We start from the raw sequence: 23,837 nt of genomic DNA, 5'->3' as shown, positions 1-23,837 counted from the left end.
AGGTCAGTGGGTGCGCGCACCATGCGCAAGCCGAAGCAGGGCGAGGCATTGCCTCACTCGGGAAGCGCAAGGGGTCAGGGAGTTCCCTTTCCTGGTCAAAGAAAGGGGTGACAGACGGCACCTGGAAAATCGGGTCACTCCCACCCGAATACTGCGCTTTTCCGACGGGCTTAAAAAACAGTGCACCAGGAGATTATATCCTGCACCTGGCTCGGAGGGTCCTATGCCCACGGAGTCTCGCTGATTGCTAGCACAGCAGTCTGAGATCAAACTGCAAGGCGGCAGCGAGGCTGGGGGAGGAGCACCCACCATTGCCCAGGCTTGCTTAGGTAAACAAAGCAGCCGGGAAGCTCGAACTGGGTGGAGCCCACCACAGCTCAAGGAGGCCTGCCTGCCTCTGTAGGCTCCACCTCTGGGGGCAGGGCACAGACAAACAAAAAGACAGCAGTAACCTCTGCAGACTTAAATGTCCCTCTCTGACAGCTTTGAAGAGAGCAGTGGTTCTCCCAGCACGCAGCTGGAGATCTGAGAACGGGCAGACTGCCTCCTCAAGTGGGTCCCTGACCCCTGACCCCCGAGCAGCCTAACTGGGAGGCACCCCCCAGCAGGGGCAGACTGACACCTCACACAGCCGGGTACTCCAACAGACCTGCAGCTGAGGGTCCTGTCTGTTAGAAGCAAAACTAACAAACAGAAAGGACATCCACACCAAAAACCCATCTGTACATCACCATCATCAAAGACCAAAAGTAGATAAAACCACAAAGATGGGGAAAAAACAGAGCAGAAAAACTGGAAACTCTAAAAAGCAGAGTGCCTCTCCTCCTCCAAAGGAACGCAGTTCCTCACCAGCAACGGAACAAAGCCGGACAGAGAATGACTTTGACGAGCTGAGAGAAGAAGGCTTCAGACGATCAAATTACTCCGAGCTACGGGAGGATATTCAAACCAAAGGCAAAGAAGTTGAAAACTTTGAAAAAAATTTAGAAGAATGTATAACTAGAATAACCAATACAGAGAAGTGCTTAAAGGAGCTGATGGAGCTGAAAACCAAGGCTCGAGAACTACGTGAAGAATGCAGAAGCCTCAGAAGCCGATGCGATCAAATGGAAGAAAGGGCATCAGCGATGGAAGATGAAATGAATGAAATGAAGCGAGAAGGGAAGTTTAGAGAAAAAAGAATAAAAAGAAACGAGCAAAGCCTCCAAGAAATATGGGACTATGTGAAAAGACCAAATCTACGTCTGATTGGTGTACCTGAAAGTGACGGGGAGAATGGAACCAAGTTGGAAAACACTCTGCAGGATATTATCCAGGAGAACTTCTCCAATCTAGCAAGGCAGGCCAACATTCAGATTCAGGAAATACAGAGAACACCACAAATATACCCCTCGAGAAGAGCAACTCCAAGACACATAATTGTCAGATTCACTAAAGTTGAAATGAAGGAAAAAATGTTAAGGGCAGCCAGAGAGTAAGGTCGGTTACCCTCAAAGGGAAGCCTATCAGACTAACAGCTGATCTCTCGGCAGAAACTCTACAAGCCAGAAGAGAGTGGGGGCCAATATTCAACATTCTTAAAGAAAAGGATTTTCAACCCAGAATTTCATATCCAGTCAAACTAAGCTTCATAAGTGAAGGAGAAATAAAATACTTTACAGACAAGCAAATGCTGAGAGATTTTGTCACCACCAGGCCTGCCCTAAAAGAGCTCCTGAAGGAAACACTAAACATGGAAAGGCACAACCGGTACCAGCCGCTGCAAAATCATGCCAAAATGTAAAGACCATTGAAACTAGGAAGAGACTGCATCAACTAACGAGCAAAATAACCAGCTAACATCATAATGACAGATCAAATTCACACATAACAGTATTAACTTTAAATGTAAATGGACTAAATGCTCCAATTGAAAGACACAGACTGGCAAATTGGATAAAGAGTCAAGACCCATCAGTGTGCTGTATTCAGGAAACCCATCTCACGTGCAGAGACACACATAGGCTCAAAATAAAAGGATGGAGGAAGATCTATCAAGCAAATGGAAAGCAAAAAAAGGCAGGGGTTGCAATCCTAGTCTCTGATAAAATAGACTTTAAACCAACAAAGATCAAAAGAGACAAGGAAGGCCATTACATAATGGTAAAGGGATCAATTAAACAAGAAGAGCTAACTATCCTAAATATATATGCACCCAATACAGGAGCACCCAGATTCATAAAGCAAGTCCTGAGTGACCTACACAGAGACTTAGACTCCCACACATTAATAATGGGAGACTTTAACACCCCACTGTCAACATTAGACAGATCAACGAGACAGAAAGTCAACAAGGATACCCAGGAATTGAACTCAGCTCTGCACCAAGTGGACCTAATAGACATCTACAGAACTCTCCACCCCAAATCAACAGAATATACATTTTTTTCAGCACCACACCACACCTATTCCAAAATTGACCACATAGTTGGAAGTAAAGCTCTCCTCAGCAAATGTAAAAGAACAGAAATTATAACAAACTATCTCTCAGATCACAGTGCAATCAAGCTAGAACTCAGGATTAAGAATCTCACTCAAAACCGCTCAACTACATGGAAACTGAACAACCTGCTCCTGAATGACTACTGGGTACATAACGAAATGAAGGCAGAAATAAAGATGTTCTTTGAAACCAACGAGAACCAAGACACAACATACCAGAATCTCTGGGATGCATTCAAAGCAGTGTGTAGAGGGAAATTGATGGCACTAAATGCCCACAAGAGAAAGCAGGAAAGATCCAAAATTGACACCCTAACATCACAATTAAAAGAACTAGAAAAGCAAGAGCAAACACATTCAAAAGCTAGCAGAAGGCAAGAAATAACTAAAATCATAGCAGAACTGAAGGAAATAGAGACACAAAAAACCCTTCAAAAAATTAATGAATCCAGAAGCTGGTTTTTTGAAAGGATCAACAAAATTGATAGACCACTAGCAAGACTAATAAAGAAAAAAAGAGAGAAGAATCAAATAGTTGCAATAAAAAATGATAAAGGGGATATCACCACCAATCCCACAGAAATACAAACTACCATCAGAGAATATTACAAACACCTCTATGCAAATAAACTAGAAAATCTAGAAGAAATGGATAAATTCCTCGACACATACATTCTCCCAAGACTAAACCAGGAAGACATTGAATCTCTGAATAGATCAATAACAGGAGCTGAAATTGTGGCAATAATCAATAGCTTACCAACCAAAAAGAGTCCAGGACCAGATGGATTCACAGCCGAATTCTACCAGAGGTACAAGGAGGAACTGGTACCATTCCTTCTGAAACCATTCCAATCAATCAAAAAAGAGGGAATCCTCCCTAACTCATTTTATGAGGCCAGCATCATCCTAATACCAAAGCCAGGCAGAGACACAACCAAAAAAGAGAATTTTAGACCAATATCCTTGATGAACATTGATGCAAAAATCCTCAATAAAATACTGGCAAACTGAATCCAGCAGCACATCAAAAAGCTTATCCACCATGATCAAGTGGGCTTCATCCCTGGGATGCAAGGCTGGTTCAATATACGCAAGTCAGTAAATGTAATCCAGCATATAAACAGAACCAAAGACAAAAACCACATGATTATCTCAATAGATGCAGAAAAGGCCTTTGACAAAATTCAACAACGCTTCATGCTAAAAACTCTCAGTAAATTAGGTATTGATGGGACGTATCTCAAAATAATAAGAGCTATCTATGACAAACCCACAGCCAATATCATACTGAATGGGCAAAAACTGGAAGCATTCCCTTTGAAAATGGGCACAAGACAGGGATGCCCTCTCTCACCACTTCTATTCAACATAGTGTTGGAAGTTCTGGCCAGGGCAAACAGGCAGGAGAAGGAAATAATGGGTATTCAATTAGGAAAAGAGGAAGTCAAATTGTCCCTGTTTGCAGATGACATGATGGTATATCTAGAAAACCCCACTGTCTCAGCCCAAAATCTCCTTAAGCTGATAAGTAACTTCAGCAAAGTCTCAGGATACAAAATCAATGTACAAAAATCACAAGCATTCTTTTACACCAACAACAGACAGAGAGCCAAATCATGAGTGAACTCCCATTCACAATTGCTTCAAAGAGAATAAAATGCCTAGGAATCCAACTTACAAGGGACGTGAAGGACCTCTTCAAGGAGAACTACAAACCACTGCTCAAGGAAATAAAAGAGGATACAAACAAATGGAAGAACATTCCATGCTCATGGGTAGGAAGAATCAATATCGTGAAAATGGCCATCCTGCCCAAGGTAATTTACAGATTCAATGCCATCCCCATCAAGCTACCAATGACTTTCTTCACAGAATTGGAAAAAACTACTTTAAAGTTCATATGGAACCAAAAAAGAGCCTGCATCACCAAGTCAATCCTAAGCCGAAAGAACAAAGCTGGAGGCATCACACTACCTGACTTCAAACTATACTACAAGGCTACAGTAACCAAAACAGCATGGTACTGGTACCAAAACAGAGATATAGATCAATGGAACAGAACAGAGCCCTCAGAAATAACACCGCATATCTACAACTATCTGATCTTTGACAAACCTGAGAAAAACAAGCAATGGGGAAAGGATTCCCTATTTAATAAATGGTGCTGGGAAAACTGGTTAGCCATATGTAGAAAGCTGAAACTGGATCCCTTCCTTACACCTTATACAAAAATTAATTCAAGATGGATTAAAGACTTAAACGTTAGACCTAAAACCATAAAAACCCTAGAAGAAAACCTAGGCAATACCATTCAGGACATAGGCATGGGCAAGGACTTCATGTCTAAAACACCAAAAGCAATGGCAACAAAAGCCAAAATTGACAAATAGGATCTAATTAAACTAAAGAGCTTCTGCACTGCAAAAGAAACTACCATCAGAGTGAACAGGCAACCTACAAAATGGGAGAAAATTTTCTCAACCTACTCATCTGACAAAGGGCTAATATCCAGAATCTACAATGAACTCCGACAAATTTACAAGAAAAAAACAAACAACCCCATCAAAAAGTGGGTGAAGGACATGAACAGACACTTCTCAAAAGAAGACATTTATGCAGCCAAAAAACACATGAAAAAATGCTCACCATCACTGGCCATCAGAGAAATGCAAATCAAAACCACAATGAGATACCATCTCACACCAGTTAGAATGGCAATCATTAAAAAGTCAGGAAACAACAGGTGCTGGAGAGGATGTGGAGAAATAGGAACACTTTTACACTGTTGGTGGGACTGTAAACTAGTTCAACCATTGTGGAAGTCAGTGTGGCGATTCCTCAGGGATCTAGAACTAGAAATACCATTTGACCCAGCCATCCCATTACTGGATATATACCCAAAGGACTGTAAATCATGCTGCTATAAAGACACATGCACACATATGTTTATTGCAGCATTATTCACAATAGCAAAGACTTGGAACCAACCCAAATGTCCAACAATGATAGACTGGATTAAGAAAATGTGGCACATATACACCATGGAATACTATGCAGCCATAAAAAATGATGAGTTCATGTCCTTTGTAGGGACATGGATGAAATTGGAAATCATCATTCTCAGTAAACTACCGCAAGAACAAAAAACAAAACACCACATATTCTCACTCATAGGTGGGAATTGAACAATGAGAACACATGGACACAGGAAGGGGAACATCACACTCTGGGGACTGTTGTGGGGTGGGGGGAGGGGGGAGGGATAGCATTGGGAGATTTACCTAAAGTATAATAATAATAAAAAAAATAAAGAAAAAAATAAAATTAAAAAAAAAAAGAAATTGATGAAATGAGTCAATCTACATAAAGTGCTTAGAACAATGTCTGGCGTACTTCAAGGACTCCATCACTGCTCCCTGTTACAGCATTCCTAGCATGAGGCCTGACACACAGTAGTGCCTTCTGAAGCGCCTGCTTCCTCCCTCCCCTTCCAGGCACTTTTGGGATGTGGCCGAGTGCAGTCAGCTGCCTTCCTCTGATGCCTGGTGCTGGCTCTTGGCCAACTCCTTAAAAAATTGGAAGCAGTGCCTACTTTCTCTTCTCCCTTTTCATATAGAGATTGCAGAACAGAGGCACTGACCTTGGGCAACCTTGCACCGCAATGTTTTCCAAAAGACAAAACACTACAAATCACTGTGGGAGAGCACGGCACACCACCCGCACCCCACCTCCCTTCCACATCCCAGCCCCATCTGAGCAGGGCTGCTCTTTTCCTCTCTGTTTTTCCAATTTGGAAGATGCCCCCGGGCAGAGGGAGCAGCTATACATGGGCAGGGCACGAGGGCCTCAATGTTATGGGATAATGAAGAATCGTGGAGACGTTTTCCCTAAACTCAAACAGCACTTGTTAAACACAGGCCTGTACCAGACCCCCGGCTGCCCACACTGGCCGGCATTTCCTCCCACACTATTGAAGCCCTGAGGGGTATGGTTCCCAGCATTTCCAGAGGGGAAGCCGAGGGCCAGAGACCTCGACGACTTACAGCTGATCATGGAGAAGAGGAATAGTCAGAACTTGAACCTGCAACTCATGACCCTGCATCTCTCATTCTTTTTGCATTAAGACTCACTCTTTGAATACCTGGTAGAACTCCCTGCAGAGGTGTCAGGCTCTTCAAGCTGGGCCAAAACCAGTGGAAGTCACTGAAAAGTTGATGTCATGTCACAGGAAGCACGATATACACTGACCAGGGACTGACCAGGAAGTTTCTGGGGTACAGGGGAGTTTCCAAGACATGGTAAAGAAAAGACCAAGGACCTTTCCACCTGGGAGCCTAGAGCACTATGAAATTGGCTCATGCAACAAACATTCCTTGAGCACCTTCTCAGCTCCAGCCCAGGCTCTGGGGTGCAGAATGGATGGGACAGGAAATGCCCTCGCATCTTGGAGCTTACATTTTATTTGGGGTAGTGGAGAGGACAACAAAACAACGTAGTGCTCTGAAGAAAGTAAAACAGGGTAATGAGATGGAGAGTGAATGCAGGAGGTGGTGGGGGGACAATATTAGACCTTGACTGAGCATGGTGAAAGGGAGCTAACCACACAGAGACCCAGGGGCAGAGAATTCCAGCAGCAGAAACACCCTGCAAAGGACGGGAGATGGGAACTGGCAGGTGAAGTTGGGGAGGAGAAAGGAGGGCAAGGACACCAAGGCACAGTGGGGCCTGGAAGGAATGGGAGGACGGGAGGCCAAAGGTGGCCAGGGCCAGGTCGCAGAAGCCCTACCTGCTGGCCACAGGATGCAGAGCCCCAGCGGAGTGCCATGATCTGATTTTGTTTGTAAACCTCCTCCGGCAGGCAAGTGGAGAAGGGAGCTCCGAGCACAGGCAGGAATGCAGGAAGCCCAATTAGGAGGCCAGCCGGTCATCTGGTGGACCGAAGACAAGGATACAGACAGGAATAGTGACAATGGAAGTAGTGTGACATGGAGATATTGGGGATCTAGAGAGCCAATAGATTTGGTTGTTAGCAGGAGGCCAGGAGTGACACAGGACAATGGTGAGGACATTCACAGAGACTGGCTCAGGGAGAAATCAAGTGTTGGGTTTAAGCCATGAGCACTTGCGTGGAATACCTACTGAGGGTCTGCCCAGCCATCTCCGGGAGTAAATGCCCTCCCTGGGTCTGGAAGATGTGGGGCCTAATGCCAGCTCCAGACAAGGAGGAGGTAGGGGAGGAAGTCCCCTAGTTCTGAGACCTCTTGGAGCATGTAAGTGACAAGGATTCTCTGTGGGGCAGGACCTGTGGTGCCTTTACACAGCTCCTTCCACTGAATTTATCCCAGCAAAAGAAACCGCAGGGCTAGGCTGGCAATGCCTTATGGCTGAGCCTGCTGCAGGGGAGCAGGGTCGGGGTGCTCCACAGTGAACCAGGACGGGTTCTCCTGGCTCCCCTTTGTCTGTGTCACCTCAGGCCAGTGGCTCCCCATCCCAAGTAACCAAACACTTAGCCCAGCCTCACACCACAGACAGCTCAGAAGCCGGTCCAGCTCCACCAAAGCACTTCCTGGAGTCAGAAGCATGGCTTTCTTCCAGCCCTGGACAGAAGGGAAAGAAAGGGCACCCAGGGCAGCCGGCCACCCCCTCCCTCCCCTCCTGCAGCCAGAGAAGTTGGTGCTCCCTGCCCAGGACATCCTCCCAACCCCTAACCTCACCTGTAGAGAGATAAGCGGCACTCGGATTGCAGGAACACCATGGAAGCTGGAGAATGTCAGGGCCTGGTGGAATTTGAAGTCAGACAAGGAAGGGTTCAGATCCCAGCTCTGCTACCTACTGGGTGACCATAGGAAAGCCGCTTCTATATTGATTTATCTGAGAATCTTTTTCCTTATCCGTCAAGTAGGGATAGCAGCTACCTATCTCATAGGTGATTATGTACAGTAAACACCCCGGCTCACTCCGACTTCTCCTTCAGGTCTCAGCCATCACATCTCAGAGGTATTTTTCAGGCCCCCTGGGCCAGGTTGGGCTCCCTGCTAGGTCACCCACCCTAGAATGTATCACACTGTAAAGGGCGGGTCACCATCATGTCCCCGGGACCAGGCACAGCGTCAGACAGTGACAATGCTCAGTAAACTGCTGAGTGAGTGAGATGCTGCCTCCTCCATCCTCGCCAGTCTCCACCTCTCTGGAGAGGTGTTCTGCTGTGTCTGGTCACCCTGCAACCACCATGCAAGGAACCAGGGCTGGGCTGTCGCTGAGCAAGAACGCCTGCTCTGGACCTAACCTGCAGCTGGTTATTTAGGGACTCATGTAATTCCACGGTTGGCTGGAGAGCTGGCCCCCAGGGTCAGAGCTGGGAGGATAGGACACATTTGGGAAACCCTCCCATACCCCAAAAAGTGGACCCCAGGTCAGCCCCAAGGCCCAGAGGCAGGGCCGACTGGATGGAAGTCTGAGCACTGGATCCAGCCTGCGCACTGTACAGATGGAAAGACTGCAGCTGGGGAGGGCGGGACTTCCCTGAGCTCACACGGCAGGTACCACAGCCAGGCTTCCTGTGTGTACGTGCGGGGAAAGTTAGGGCAGGAAACTCTGGGGATCGGGCTCCTTGCAGCAGCTTGCAGCCCGACAGGCTGCCCAGGCCAGAGAAGCAGCCCCGAGGCCTCCTCCTGCCCCAGCTCCTGTGGGCAGGCGCCCTGCTGCCCTTCGGAAGCAGCCCGCGCCAAGCAGGCAGATGGCCGGCGGGCCCCCTCTCCGAGCCCTCGGGCCCAGATGGCCATCCCTGGCATTAGGTGGGGCATCACAGCAGCAGCAACAGGAAGCCTGCCGCCCGCCAAGGCCCATCAGAGAGGGAGGAGCAGGAGCTCCGGCCGTCTGGCCACCCTGCCCTGCCTCCCAGGGCCTGGCCATTGCTCTAGCTGAGCGACCCAGGAAGGCAGCATGCACAGAGCCAGGGGTCACTTCCAATGGTGCAGACCTCTCCTGGGGAATACTGTTGAAGGTGGCTCCACTCGGTGGGGACACAGCCCAGAACAGATGACTCTTTCCTGGGAGAGTGCCCCCCGCCCCTTCACTGCCTGCTGGTCGGTGACCAAGGGAATTGAGCCTCTCATGCTGCCAGAGACTTCAACCCCTTCAGCCCCCTGCATCTCCAAAGAGCTCCCTGGGGGTCAAGAACAATTATAACAGTAATAATAATAGCTAATGTTCCTTAAGGACCTACACACTATTTTAAGATCTTTACAGGTACAACCTCAATCCCTGAGGCAAGGCTATTATTATCCCCACTTTACAGATGAGAAAATAGAGGCTCTGAGAAGAAAAGTAAACTTGCCCAAGTCACACAGCTAGGAAATGGCAGGGTCAGGATTCAAACCCAGGCAGCCTGTCTCCAGAGCCCACCTTCCTAAGCACCACACATTTCTGGCTGGGCCCCAGCTGATGAGTCCCACACAGCACAGTGCAGTGGGGCAGAGAGACACCCTACCTTGGGTTTCTGGGGGTGACTTGTCAGGTAATGAGCTTCCCGTCACAGGCACTCACTTGCCTGGGCTGGTGCCTCCTGCAGTGGGCAAGGAGAAGCTCAGGTAAGCACTAAGAAGCAGGTGGAAGGAGCTATGCCATTGAGGACAGGCGTGTGTGTCTCTGGGAGAAGGCATGGGAGACCTAGAAAGGCAAACACACTTACACACAGCCTCACGCAAGGACACACTCACATGGTTGAACCCTTGATGCTCACAATTGAACACGGACACGAGTGAGCATGTGTGCACATGCACGTGGACACACAGACACACTCTGGCTGTTCTGGGGGGAAGTAGGACTCTACTATGACAACAGGACCAGCCTGAGAGCCCTTAACCTGCAGGAAAAGGTGCCCAATCTTGATGTTTGCCCCCAGAAAAGCATGCAGCAGCCCCTTCCCCTCTCTGAGACTCGATGTCCCTTCCCGTGTAAGGAAGGGGTTGTCTGAGGTCATCTCCAAGGTCTTGGGCTCTGTGCCGTCTGGCCAGTCACCTGCGACTCTGTTCCCAGAGCCTGGCAGGGAGCTGTGACTCAGCAGCAAGAAGCCGTGCAGGAGCCCGCCCGCAGCCCCCTCCCCTGCCGGCACACACAAAGGGCATCTTGTTACTGCAGCCGGCCAGCGGGAGGGCGGGAGAGGGCTGTGGAGGTGAGAGGCCAAGAAGGAGCCTGTGTCAGCAGCACTGGGGGCAGGGCGGGGAGGGGGCCCAGGCAGGGCTGCTGACTGGTCACAGGGGCCCCAAGCTGGTGGGCAGGGTCCTTGGGGCAGGCAGCCGCAGGTGGGTGGCTGCAGGGAAAGGCTGGCCCCCGGCTCTTGCATGGAACCCTGTTTATTAAATTCCCTTTTCATTTGTAAGTTACAGTCTGAATGAGCTCTCCTGGCAGCAGCTACACCCCTGGAACTTCCCAGCAATGTGGGGCAAAACCCATAGCCCAGGGCTCCCACTCAGAGCCTGTGAGTCTCGACTCTGCGTGATCGAGATACAGGTGCCCTTTGGATGAGATTATGGCCAGGTCGGTTTTGCCCATCTGTAAAATGGAGTTGCTGAGCTGAGGAGAGCTCGCTGTAACACACTCCCCGGCAAGATAGAAGTCAGCTGGTTGGGACGTCCCAGACACAGGTTAGGACATCCTGGTGTCACACTTGCTGTTCCTGCTGTGGGACCCTGGGCAAACCACTTACCCTCTCTGGCCTCAGTTTCCCAGTTTATAAAATGGAGATAGTGGGAGGTGAGAGGGAACTAGATAGAATATTCTTTCTGGAAATTGCTTGGGAATCATTTTTCCATGTGTCCTACATAGAAAAAGACATGAGACACTCACTCAGGTCCATGCAAGTGAGGGGGGTCAATCTAGAGTATGTGTGCACATGTGTACACACATGTGTACATGTGTGAACATGTGAGCAGACAAGCAGGTGTGTCCCCACTCGAGTGTGTCCAGCCCTCAGGCCATGCAGGCCCTTTCCTGAGTAGAACAGGGCCCAGGGCAAAGGATTTCCAAGGCTGGTTATTCTTGATGCTCGGGGACCCCCTAGACACTAGTGACTGATTTGAGAGGGCCAGGTAAGCTGTGGCCTTGCAGAGACCACTGCTCCAGACACTGTCTCCTCCAATAATTCAGCAGAACTTGTCTGTCCACATAGGACCCCATATACATCGCATCCACATGAGTGCTGCCCATCCCCGCCTGAGGTGCACCCATGCCACAGCACTCTGAACTTTCTTGTGTGAGTATCTTGCCTTCCCAGTGCCCACCTGTCTCCAGCTCCACCAGAGAAGGAGCTCTGCATTCTGTCAGGAAAACAGATGGGACAGGCTTTTACATACTGTGAAGTGCTGTGGGTTCTAGTTGTTCCACTGAATCCTTAAAATCGCACCCATCTCATGAGGTTCACATTCCCATGTAACAGAAGAAGAAACTGAGGCCCAGGGGAGTGAGATAGAAGACCCAGGACCTGGATGGCTTCATAAGGGGACATGAGCACCACATCTGTGGTCAGAAGTGGATTCAGAAGCCCGAGGAGATTCAGAAGCTTGAGAATGGATTCAGAAGCTTGAGGAGTACAGACAATGACCCCAGAATCCCAGGCTGAGCCCGGTGACTTCAGTGAGCACAGAACCACCCTGTTAGCTGTGGTCTTAGGGGCAGCCAAGGCCTGTCTATCCAGAGAGCAAGCTAGTCAGCTGTGCGCATGTTCGGACTTCTCACCTGCCCTCCTGCCCATGAGGGATCCCAGGAGGCCTAGCACACAGGGCTGAACTTCAGACAGAGACCAGCACTGGGGGCTCAGGCCTCAGGCACACCTCACCTGGCTCTTCTCCTGCCCTCCCTGCACCAGGGGCTGAGAGGACAGCAAAGCGCAGCATGGGTGAGCACTACCCCAGGGCAGGTGGACTGGCATAGGCTGGATGCCAAACTTCCTGGCAATATAACGTTCCACTGGCGGCCTGAAATGAGGAGTGGTTACATGGCCTCTGGGGGCCACATTTAATTAGAGCTGCGATTTTGGGGATCCTAACTTGGCATGAGGCACTTCAAATTTGTTATTTACTTAGCAAATACTCCCCAATTGCCTTTGAAGTTCTGGGTCCTAGGCTGGGTACAAGGACATGATGGGGAATGAAGCAGACACAGCCCCTGTCCTCATGGAGTTCACAAGTCTACTGGCGGGGGCGGGGGGCGGGGGCGCCATCTCTAAATAGAGACTCACATATAGATAAGAAACACAGAAGAGACCAGGATTCTACCAGTGTGGGAACCTGTCTGGAACTCAGAACCAAGGAGGACTTCCTAGAGGAAGTAACACTGATCTCAGATCTTCTGAAGAATGAATAAGAGCTATCTAGGCAACCAGGAAGGGAAAAACATTCTAGGCAGACAGAAGCTGAAGCAGGAGAGAGCAGTCCTGTTGACACCTGTAATTTTCATAATAACCTTAAGAGATGGAATAAGGCATCCCATTTTACAACTGAGGAAATTGAAACTCCAAGAGGCCAAATCACCCCAGACCCTACCCATCCAGCTGGGGTGCAGATCCAGACTCTGCACCATGCGCCATGCATTTCCAGCCTTCAAAGCCTGGCACCTGATGCTGAAGCTTAGGAGGAAAGGTCACGGAGGGAAGAGGCCAGGTCTGTCCCTGCCCGCAGCCCACATGCAGGAAAGTGAGCGGGGACTCCCACATGTGTTCCCTTGCCCGGTGGCGAGCATCCCACACCCCTCCCAGAGAGGGTGAGGGACAGGCATCTCCCCAAACAGCTTTGGAGCTGCTCACCTGTCCAGCAAGGACATGCCCCAGAGCCGCAGCCCCTCACCTGCCCCTACAGCCTGCAGAAAGTGTGGTTGCCTCAGCCTTCCCAGTCACCAGTATGTGAACTGCGGATCCTGCAAGGACCGCAGGATCCTCGTGGAGTGAGGGCCCGAGGAGAGCAAGAGGCCTCCCCAGACAACGCCTCCCAGGGGAAGTGGCCCTGGCACTGAACCACGAGGACTTTGAATGAAGTGAAATGGAGCAGTGAAGGGAGCTCCAAGTACAGAGCTCAGAGAAGCAAAGGCATGGCAGCAGGGCACACCAGGGGCACTAGGGGAATAGTGAGCTCTGCCCAGCAGCTGGAGTGTCCCTAATTCTCAGGGGCTACCAAAGCCCTAGCTCCAGAACTGCCCAAGGCCCATCATGGACCAGACCCAGGACTCAACACAGCCCAAAGGGCACAGTACGAAGATGTAACCTTCCCTTTGGCTCAGTGTGTGAAGCACTGTGAAGTGCTGTGGGTGCTAGCTGTTCCACTGAATCCTCAAAGTCTTACCCATCTCATGAGGTTCACATTCCCATTTAACAGTTGAAGAAACCGAGGCCCAGGGGAGTGAGATAGAAGACCCAGGACCTGGATGGCACTCCACGAGGGTGTGCTCACTCAGCTATGGGACACGGATGGGAAAGTGAGCGAACAGACATGTGCAGGCCATCCTCACGGAGAGCCCAGTGTGCAGAGCTGCACCTACACCCTGCCCCATCCCAGAGCTGGGTAATGGGGCCAGGAGCAGAGGGAAGGCATACCAGGGCCTGGGAGCTGGCTGGGGGAGGCAGGAAAGCCCTTGGGTTTGTTTCACCTTGCTAACTTTCAGTCCTGGGGTCCGGAGCCTTGGGAGCCAGGCCTACTCCTTGGCCAGACCTCTGTGCAGAGCAGGGCTACAAGACATTCAGACGGTTCTCTGGGAACTCAGGACCATCGGTATCTCTATGCATTCTCCTAATGGCCTCAGCTCTGTTAAATATATTGACGTTCCTGGAATACAAATATCTATAATTTAATTTCCGTAAAAGCTTCTTTTGCATAGAAAAGGGGCCCTCCAAAGTGCCCTAAGCTACCTTCACTTGCAACTTAGGGTGGGGGCTGTTGTAGCCTTTTGGGAGGATAGCACTGCAGCCTGGGTGGGGCAGGAGGGTGGGTCTCAGCAGGCTCTGCTCCCTCATGTCCTCACTCAGCAGAGCTGAAGAAGCCCTTTGCCAGCCCTCGGGCATCCCTGGCCAGACCCACCTCCCACCCCAATCCCAGTTCTGTCTTGGGTCCTCACTTCTGCCTCGCTGCCTCATACCCCTTGCTTCCTCCTTCAGAGGGACACTCTGATCAGAATTCACGCTGGCCCACTGCCTGTCAACCTCCCATAGCTCTCTTTTCTCTAGCTGACAAGCCAGTCTAGCTCCTACCTCCACAGCTAGCTCAGGTGCCTGAAATCCCACCCTGGGTCCATGCCCCAGGTCTCTACTTAGTCGGTAAGCCAGATGAGGCCCACCTGATATTAAATTTAATCCCAGAAGTCAACTCCAATTCGTTGGCATCGGTTTCCTGTGTTGAGAAGGATTCTGATGCTATATGGGGGCTCAACAGGAAAGGGTCATGATTGATGAATGATGTTAAGCACAGTACGGGAAGGATGTGCCACTGGTTTGCTGTAACCAGCCAAGATTCTTTAGCCATTTTAGGAGATGCAAATGTGAAAAGTGTCAGCTCCCAGTCCCATGCCCTGCTCTGTGCTCAGCCTTGGGCTGGGCTCAGAGGAAAGTTAAGAGAAAGGAAAAGTCCTGCCCTTTGACTGACTGGGAAGTGGGGAACACCTGAAGCGCTGGATTGAGTTTCCTCATCTGTACGTGAGTGTAGGGCAAAACGGCTCTAAAGGTTCTGAGGTCCAGGGAGACAAAGTAAACTGCCAGGGTGCGGCGTGGCCTCTCAAACACACGTGGAGCCTCACCAAGCCACTGAGTAACAACAGAGGATCTGTGTGGCTGGCCCTGAGGTGCAGGGCAGCAGGCAGAGCTGAGGTCAGAGTGCGCACACACAGGTCAGAAGGTCAAGATGCTCCTTGTGCTTGGTGAACGCAAGCTGGGCTTTGAAGCAGGGTGAGATCTCTAGAGATCTGGATCTCATTTGCTTCCCAATCCCACCCCTCATAGGATGGGAACCTTAGAGAGGCTTCTTTGACCACCCAGACTAAAAGGGGTCCTCATATAACCCGTTATTCTCCATCTCAGCATCCTGATCTGTTATCACAATGTGCAATTCCTTCTTTCACCTACTAGTTCAATTTGTTTTGTCTGTCTGTCCCAATAGTCTGGGAGCCTCAGGAGGGTAGGGATTAGGTCTGTCTTATTCACTGTCTTCATATCCTAACACAGTGCAGCAATAGAACTGGTTCAAATCATGGTTGTTCAATTAATGAATAAACTGTAGTTGGCCGGGGTCACACACTCAAAACACCTGCAGGGTCAAGCAGACAAAGTCAACGAGTGAGGTGGACACGTGAAGGAGCAAGTGCACAGAGTGGCCATGCGGCATATCCTCAGGCCATGCTCAGGGCAGGCCTCCTTGCGCTCCTGAAGTTGTGTTTATCTGACATATATGCAAATCGTTTGCATATAACCACAAGGGAATATCTTTTCTGTCTCCAAAGAAATATATACTTCTGGCGGGGCACGGTGGCTCACATCTGTTATCCCAGCACTTTGGGAGGCCGAGGCGGGTGGATCATCTGAGATCAGGAGTTTGAGACCAGCCTGGCCAACATGCTGAAACCCCATCTCTACTAAAAATACAAAAATTAGCCAGGCGTGGTGGTGCACGTCTGTAATCCCAGCTACTCAGGAGGTTGAGGCAGGAGAATCACTTGGAGGCAGGAGAATCACTTGAACCCAGGAGGCAGAGGTTGCAGTGAGCCAGGATCACACCACTGCACTCCAGCCTGGGCAACAGAGTGAGACTCCGGTCTCCAAAAAAAAAAAAAAGACAGAAAAAGAAAGAAATATATACTTCTCCATTTTGCTAGGACAAATGATACTCTCCGTCCTTTTAAATTTTCCTACTTTTGCTAGAGTTGGGTGTACGGAGAAATATTTCCCTACTACACAGAAAAGTAACAGGCCAAGTGAGATGACCAGTCAGCCTCACCATCAGGCCGCCCAGTAGTTCTCAAAATGCGGCCCTGAACCAGTAGCAGCAGTATCATCTGGGAACTTGTCAGAAATTCTCAGGCAAATTCTCAGGCCCACCCCAGACCCACTGAAGCGGAAACTCTGAGGTGGGGTCCACTAATCTGTATTTTAACAAGCCCTCCAAGGGATTTTCCCATATGCTCAAGTGTGAGAACCAGTGCAATAGGGAGCAGTAGAGACTGTGGTAAACTGGAGAACATACACCCAGCCTGTAGGGGCCTCTGCTGCTCAGCTCCAGCCCACAGTTGCCACATAAAAACATGAACCCAGTGTGGCCAAACTCCCCAATTATTTGAGGGAAATTGAAAATTCACACTTTTCGTGTGAAATGCCTTCATTCCTAAATATTGGTTTGTTTTTTTTTTTTTAATCTCACGTAGGCCAAACAAAATTTGTCTATAAAGCCTGGGCAACATAGTGAGACCCCATCTCTACAAAAAAAATAAAGGAAAATTAGCTGGGCATTGTGGCACGTGCCTATAGTCCCAGTTGCTTGGGAGGCTGAGGTGGGAGGTTCGCTTGAGCCCAGGAGGTCAAGGTTGCAGTGAACTAAGATTGCATCACTGCACTCCATCAAGACTCTGTCTCAAAAAAAAACAAAAAATTGTCCTCAAATGGAGACCACCCCAGGTACAGCCAGAGTATGACCTGAGGGGTAGAGGCTTCTCGCCACAAGGAAAGATCCAGAAAGATGCTGTCACAGCTGTCCTTCCTAGACCAGCTTACCTCTAATGGGCAGCCCAGACCCCATGCTTCCCTGGGACTCAGAGACCCCTATGTACCGTGTAGGACTGCTTCTGAGTTTTCAAATCCCAGCCAAGGTCCACAGGACCCAGCACTTCCCTGGGTCATGGACCAGCAGGCTTGGACACGCAAAATTCTGGGGCTTGAGATCAGGGTTCAAGGCAGGGCTGGGGGTAGACAGAGAGTACACTGTCCTTTCCTGAGCCCCTATTCCATGACAAGTACATTCCATGACATGTACTCGGGCTCATAGGCATTCTCTCTTTAACTTTTGCAACCTCTCCATGGGGTAAGGGTCACTGCGCACATTTTAAAGTAGAGGAAAAAGGGGTTCAGAGAGGTTATGTGACTTTCTCCAGGTCACAAAGCTAGCAGATGAAGGAGCCAGGCTGTGACCCCACGTGCACCTGCCTCCCAACCTATGTAGATCCTAATCTTCCCAACTACCTGCCCCCCTGAAGGATGGGAAAGACTTGGAAGTGGCCAGGGTTGGCCTGCTGTGGCCCTGGAGCCTGCCTCTCTGATCAGAGTCACAACCAAGGCTATGATTCCAGTGCCAGGAGACCAAGTCCAGCAAGCAAGCACTGGCTGGGGGGCTGCAGGAGCGAGCAGTCCTAGGGAAGGAGCAAACTCGTGCCCTGCTTCAGCCTCAGGGGGGACTGTCCCTGCATGCAAATCTCCAACCTGGAACTGGGAAGCTTTGGGAGCTGGGCCAGCCCACGGAGAGGGAGCAGGGCCAGAGCTGGGAAGGTTCTAGACCCAGCCAAGCAGCCGGGCCTGAGTTGTAGCTTGAGTCACAGCCTTGCCTTGGTCACACTAACCTTTCCGAAGGCCCAGCTGTCAGCACTGGCCCTGGGGTGGACCCCTGTGAGGCTGTGCGGTTGCCAGGGAAGCCAGAAGAAATGACTTACTCCTGCCCCTGCCTCAAACGCCATGCGGTCACAAGTCCCCAGAAGGTCTGGGCTGGCCTGGGTCCTTGCCCTCCCCACAGTGGGGGCTCACCCAGCCTGGGCGCGCTGGTCACACTCAGCTCTGACCAGGCATGAGTCAGCACTGTCATGTGGCCACAGCTGGCCACTGCATGTGGCCACAGCTGGCTGGACGCTGAGGCCAGCCAGGCTGGGCCCTGGAGGTGTGCTGGGGCCCTGGGGCCTCACTAATGGGGAGAGGTGGCCCCAAATGACCCACAGGATCACACAAGAGAGAAGAAAAAGGACTAAATAGAGAAAAGCCAAGTACAAAGCAAGAATCTCAAAACTTAAAGTGGCAGATGCAAATTCAGAGTCAGGAAAATTGGCCACACAACACACACAGACACACACACGGGTCACTAGCACACATGTGTAACCCCCACTCCAGACAAACACCATATGCAGAACACACACATGCCATATATACACATCCTCGCAGTGTCCCTGTGTCACGCGGAAAAAGCCACGCCTACACAACTCAGCAGACACACACTGGCATTCCCAGAGGATGAGCCCACACAGGCGCCGCAAGCCCGCCACAGGTCCCGCATGCACTGCCTGTCTGTGGCAGATGGCTTCTGTCCAACCCAAGGGTCCGGCCCACAGCCCTCGGCTCACACGGCCATACAAGTCTGGGGACATCATGTCACGCTCGCTTACTCTAAGGGCGCTGAGGCTTGTGAGGGCTGTGGTCAAGGACAGGCCTGGGAACCCGGGTCCTGAGCACCCTAGCCCAGCCCAGTCCCGCCCCGCGGAGGGGCCCGACTGAGCCGGGCCGCGCGCCCCAGCAGCCCCAGCAGCCGCCGCCCACCTCGGCCAGCCTGGCTTCTGCGCCCCGCCAGGAGGTCGCGGAGCGGAGCGCGGCCAGGAAGTGAGCTGGGAGTGACAGCTCCCCCCACGCTGTTTGTTTATTCATGACTCATTCCCTCCACACACTGGCTCTTCTTTCTTACGGGAGGAGGGAGAAAGGAGCGGGAGGGCGGGCGGGCAGGGGAGAGGCAGGCTCCACAATAAACAATGAGGCAGCTGAGCCGGTGGGGCGGGAGGAGCCCGCGCGGGGCTGGGGCCGGGGCTGGGGCCGGGGCGCGGTGTTTCCAGGCCGGCCGGCCCGAGGCTCGCGCTCCCGATCGCCGATCCCCGATCCTCGCTCCTCCCGGCCCCGCCCGGCCCGGCCCGCCGCCACCTCCCGGCGACCGGGCAGTAGCAGCCGTAATTGGATCCTCGCCGCCTCCTCCCAGCTCCCCGCCCCCAGTCGGAGAGCGGGATAAATGCCGGGTACCTTGGCAAAACAGTCGGATCCAAACCTATTATTTGACTAATGGGCTTCCCTCGTGCGGCTCCGCAACGCCCCGCAGACTCGCCCCTCCCCCCTGCCCCCTCCCCAGAGATGGCTCCCCTCCGCGGCGCGGCTCCGGATAACTGGAGGAAGCGCGGGTTCCGAGGCTTCAAGGGCCTCATTGTTCTGCCTGGAGGGGCACATTGAAAATGCTCCAGGATTTACTTCCTGCGAAAACAGCCTGGGAGGGAGGGGGCGATCCACGGTGGAAAGACATTATCCTCCTGGAAGCCGCCCAGATTACACAGGGAGAAAAAGGTTGTTTTGATTGTTGCTGGCTCTTTCTTTCTTCCTTCCTTTTTCTTTCTTTTTCCTTTTTTTCCCCTTCTCTCCTCTCTTTTGCTACCCTCCCCGGGCCAAAGATGAATCTTTACTGCTGTGGAGCAAGTTGGAAATGTGGGGCTGTTTTCTGCATAAATAAGGCTGGTGAATGGCAGAGCCAGATATAAAGTCTGATTCAGAGAAATTCAAAAGAATGCAGGGGCGATGAGGTGGGCAAATCCAAGAAACTCATTTCCCCAGCATGCCCCTCTGAGTCACGTCTTGCACCATAAGGGGAAAACACATCACGCCACAATATGTCACATGCCTGCCGCAAAGGAGCAGGCCTGGTGGGAGCCACACAGCTCCTTCCTCCCCAGCCTGGCTCTGCAAGTCCAGAACCACACAGAGAAAAGCGTCAGTCGGGAAGAGGCGAGGGTCGGTCCCACCAGGCTCCAGGTCAAAGCCCTCTCCTACCTAAGTGAGCTTGGGCAGGAATAGTGCTATAGTAGCAGTGCACCCTTGCACAGCGCCCACTAGGTGCAGGGGCCTGTTCTGCGTGCTTTCCATATATTCCCTCATTTAATCCTCACCACGACCCTGCGAAGCAGGTGCTTTTACTCTCCTCTTTTCCAGGTGAGGAAGCTGAGCCCAGAAAAGTTAAGGAATTGCCGAAAGCCACACAGCTGGTGAGTAGGGAAGCCAGCCCAGCAGGCTGGCTGCGGGGTCCGCGAGCTTGGCCACTGCACTGACACTTCCCAGTTTCCTCAGACTTGTTACTGGAAAGTGGAGACAGTGACACCAGTCTCAATGGGAGCTCAGGAGGGTGCATTAGGAAAATCCAGGCAAACTGTTCAGGACAGCACTAAGCATTAGCTCATGTTGATGGTGCCATTATTTTCAAATAAACTGGACCCATAAGGACAGTTCCTTCCTAACTCACAGGGTTGTCTTGAGGGTCAGGAGAGACTGATTCAAGAGGCCATCCCCAGGGCAATGCCTGGCCCTCGGCAGGTGCCCGTGGATATTGGTTTTATTCTGCTTTCTCTGCTTCCTTTTCCCATCCCTTCTCACCCAACCTGAAGATCCTTGTCTTGAGATTTTCCCATGTACCACACAGCAGAGTAACCATACAGGCGCCTCTCCCAAGATCCTCAGCCCCACTGCCGTTCCTGTCAAACTGGGTGGAACTCTACATGGGCCCAGAGTGCCAGTCTTACCGGGGCCTGCCCTGACCGCTACGTGGTGACTTCAAAGTGGCTCCCCCAGCCCCTGCCCCCTCCACCTGCACAACTCCATTTGGCTCCGTTCAGCTTGTTCTTTTGGCCACAGCCTCATGGCCCTCTAACATACTCTACAATTTGCCTCTGACCGTATTTGTGATGTTTTCTGTCCCCCACCCCCTCCAGCTAGAGTGTAAGACCCACAAGAGTGAGGATTGTCACTTTGTTCACTGACGCATCCCAAGCATAGGAAGCCCCAGTGAGTGTCTGCGGAACGAATGAGTTCACGCTTGTTGACCACTCTTCCCTGCCCGTTGCCTCCTGTATTCACCAGAGAAACTCCCACTCATCCTACAGACCCCTGCCTCTTGGAAATCCTGCCCCACGCCACCCACCCCTGCATCCTTGCTGACAGCTCACAGTGTACCCTCCTTTAGTCATCTCCCTTGTCACTGCACTTTGCCTCACCAACCCTCCTTCCCAGACCTCCCCACTGGCCCTTCTGGGACCCCGCTTCCTTTAAGAGCACCCCTTCTGTCCTCAGCCTTGTGATGGAGGCTTCCGCTGGTAACCCATCTCCTCTATCCTCTCTGGGGCGGCTGTTTCTGTTCCTACATCTCACTCCCTTGTGTGGTTCCCAAGATCCCCACATCCCTTTCACATCCCTAGGGGTGTTTCCAGCCTGTGAGGCCATCAGCCCCTTTCTTTTCTTTTTTTTTTTTTTGAGAGACAGGGTCTTGCCATATTGCCCAGGCTGGTCTCGAACTCGTAGGCTCAAGTGATCTGCCCACCTCAGCCTCCCAAAGTGCTGGGTTTACAGACATGAGCCACTGTGCCCTGCCCTAAAATGGGATTTTTTTTTTTCTCATTTAGGGTTCATGCCTCCTGATTCTACTACTTTCCCCTGTCTCCCAGCCTCTTGGATCCCACCTTCCTAGCCAGCATCTTTTGCCCCTGAACTACCCAGCCTCAGGTCGCTGCCTCTCCTTCCCTGTCCAAGGTCTACCAACAGCTGATGGCCTTCAGCATCCATGTGGGTGACCCATCCAATACCTGGACTCCCTGGACCTCCAGCACCCTTCTCCAGGGACCCTCTAGCCTACTCAAGACCAGCCCCCAATCCCAGGCCACCACTCAAAACTGCTTTTCCTCTTCCATCTTAACCCCAACATCTCTTCTTTCCCTCTGACCACATTCTCCAACTGCTCCAATGGTTTGGTCATCAGAATGACCCTCTCACCAGCACCCCTGATTTCTTAGTACCCCCATCCTTCCCTTCATCCGCCCAGCCAGAAGTAACAGGGGCCAACCCAACCACACTCTTTACACGGCAAGCTTAGACTGGCAAGGGCCCACAGCATGAAGATTTGGGGCCAGTGTCAACGTGGGGTCTCCAGTCTCAACTACACCCTGGACATGAACCCAAAGTCCTCTGCCTGCTTGCTGGCCTCCCATTTCCCTCATGGGTTCTTTGTCTCGCTGACCTTCACCCTTCTCCCTCTGCCAACCTCAATTCCCAGAGACACTTTGCTTTGTCAAAATATGAAGGCCCTTTGGTGGGACCTGCTGCCCCTAACCTGCCTCCAAACACAGCCCCACACCCATCCTGAGTATCCTCTGTCTAGAATCAGAGGGTAAGGAAGGTCCCTCTTCGATCTGCCAGCCCACTCTTGCTGTGAGGTGCTGGGCAGGCCCGCTCTGGAACCTCACCCATCTCTCCCTGGCCTACAGCATGTCCCTCTCTACCAAGACTTCCCACTCCCACCAGGCCTCCGCACGTGCTCACATCTCTCCCATCCTAAGGAGATCTTCCCTAACCTCTGTCTCTCCCTGGCAGGCCACTTGCTGTCCTCTTCTTGTGGGATACTTTACTGCATTCAGTGCAGTCCTCCACATCCTCACACTTAACAGCTGTGTCCTCCCCGGGACCACATGACATCACCATTTCTGCTAGCCTCCTACCTCTCTGACCATCCCTTCTCTCCTGCGGGTGCCTCTTCCTCCACCCACTCACTAGAGGCCAGGGATGGCAGGGAGAGATCCCTTCTTCCCTCTGTGGGTCTTCCTGGACCGTCTCACCACCCATGTGGTTCCACCACTGCTGTGGGCTTATCCTTTCCAGACCTACACGTCTGGCTCAGCCTCTCCTGCCTTCCAGACCCTGGGTTCCCAGCTGCCTCCTGAGGTTCTGTGGCCACCTCAGACTCACCATGTCTCAACCTGAGATTGGCCTTGAGTTTCCAAGTCGGCTCCACCCCCGGAATTCCTCAGGGCTGGGTTGCACCACTGCTCAGCCCCAGGACAAGGCCACCTTGACTCCTCCCTCTCATCCCACACACATCCCATCAGTCTCTGGGTCCCGACAACTTGACCTCCTAAATGTTTCTCAACCCATCCCTCTCCCTGTCCCGCTACCACAGCCCAAGGGCAAGCCCTCATCATCTCCTGTCTGGGTTATTGCAACAGCCTCCCCTGCCTCATGCCTCTGCTCACTGAGTCAGCTGTCACACTGCTGCCAGGGTCACCACTTAAAATGCAAATCCAAACAAGCTGCTCTCCAGCTTTAGAACCTATAAGATGAAATCAAACTGCTAAGGGTAGCCCACCGGCAGACCCAGTGCCCCACTGAGCCTCCAGAATCCTCTCCCTCCACCCTGGGCTGGGGTGTGTGTTATCACAGCACAAGGCAATAATCACTTCATGCCTCCCTGGTTTTGTTCACGCTGTTTCATCTGCTGACAGCACTCTGCCCCATTTTCAGTCTGCTTAATTCTCTCTTGTCTTTCAAGACTGATCTCAGGCAC

At 51.5% G+C, this 23,837-nt stretch overlaps 1 long non-coding RNA gene across 1 annotated transcript in view; it reads right to left on the bottom strand.

The window, feature by feature from the left end:
• The window catches only part of LOC129048255 (uncharacterized), a 40,758-nt gene extending 17,387 nt beyond the window's left edge, over window positions 1-23,371 (bottom strand). Inside the window, exons 1-3 of the long non-coding RNA XR_008510455.2 lie at window positions 23,243-23,371; window positions 8,199-8,261; window positions 7,271-7,412 (exon numbers count right to left, since the gene is read on the bottom strand). This is a non-coding gene — a long non-coding RNA (uncharacterized LOC129048255). The remainder of the gene's footprint in view (window positions 1-7,270; window positions 7,413-8,198; window positions 8,262-23,242) is intronic.
• Between the last annotated feature and the right edge of the window lie 466 nt (window positions 23,372-23,837).

This window comes from Pongo abelii, chromosome 8, assembly GCF_028885655.2.
Source record: "Pongo abelii isolate AG06213 chromosome 8, NHGRI_mPonAbe1-v2.0_pri, whole genome shotgun sequence".
NCBI lineage: Eukaryota > Metazoa > Chordata > Mammalia > Primates > Hominidae > Pongo > Pongo abelii.
The sequence above is the reverse complement of the archived record's forward strand: the minus strand, read 5'-3'. Positions and strand labels throughout refer to the sequence as shown.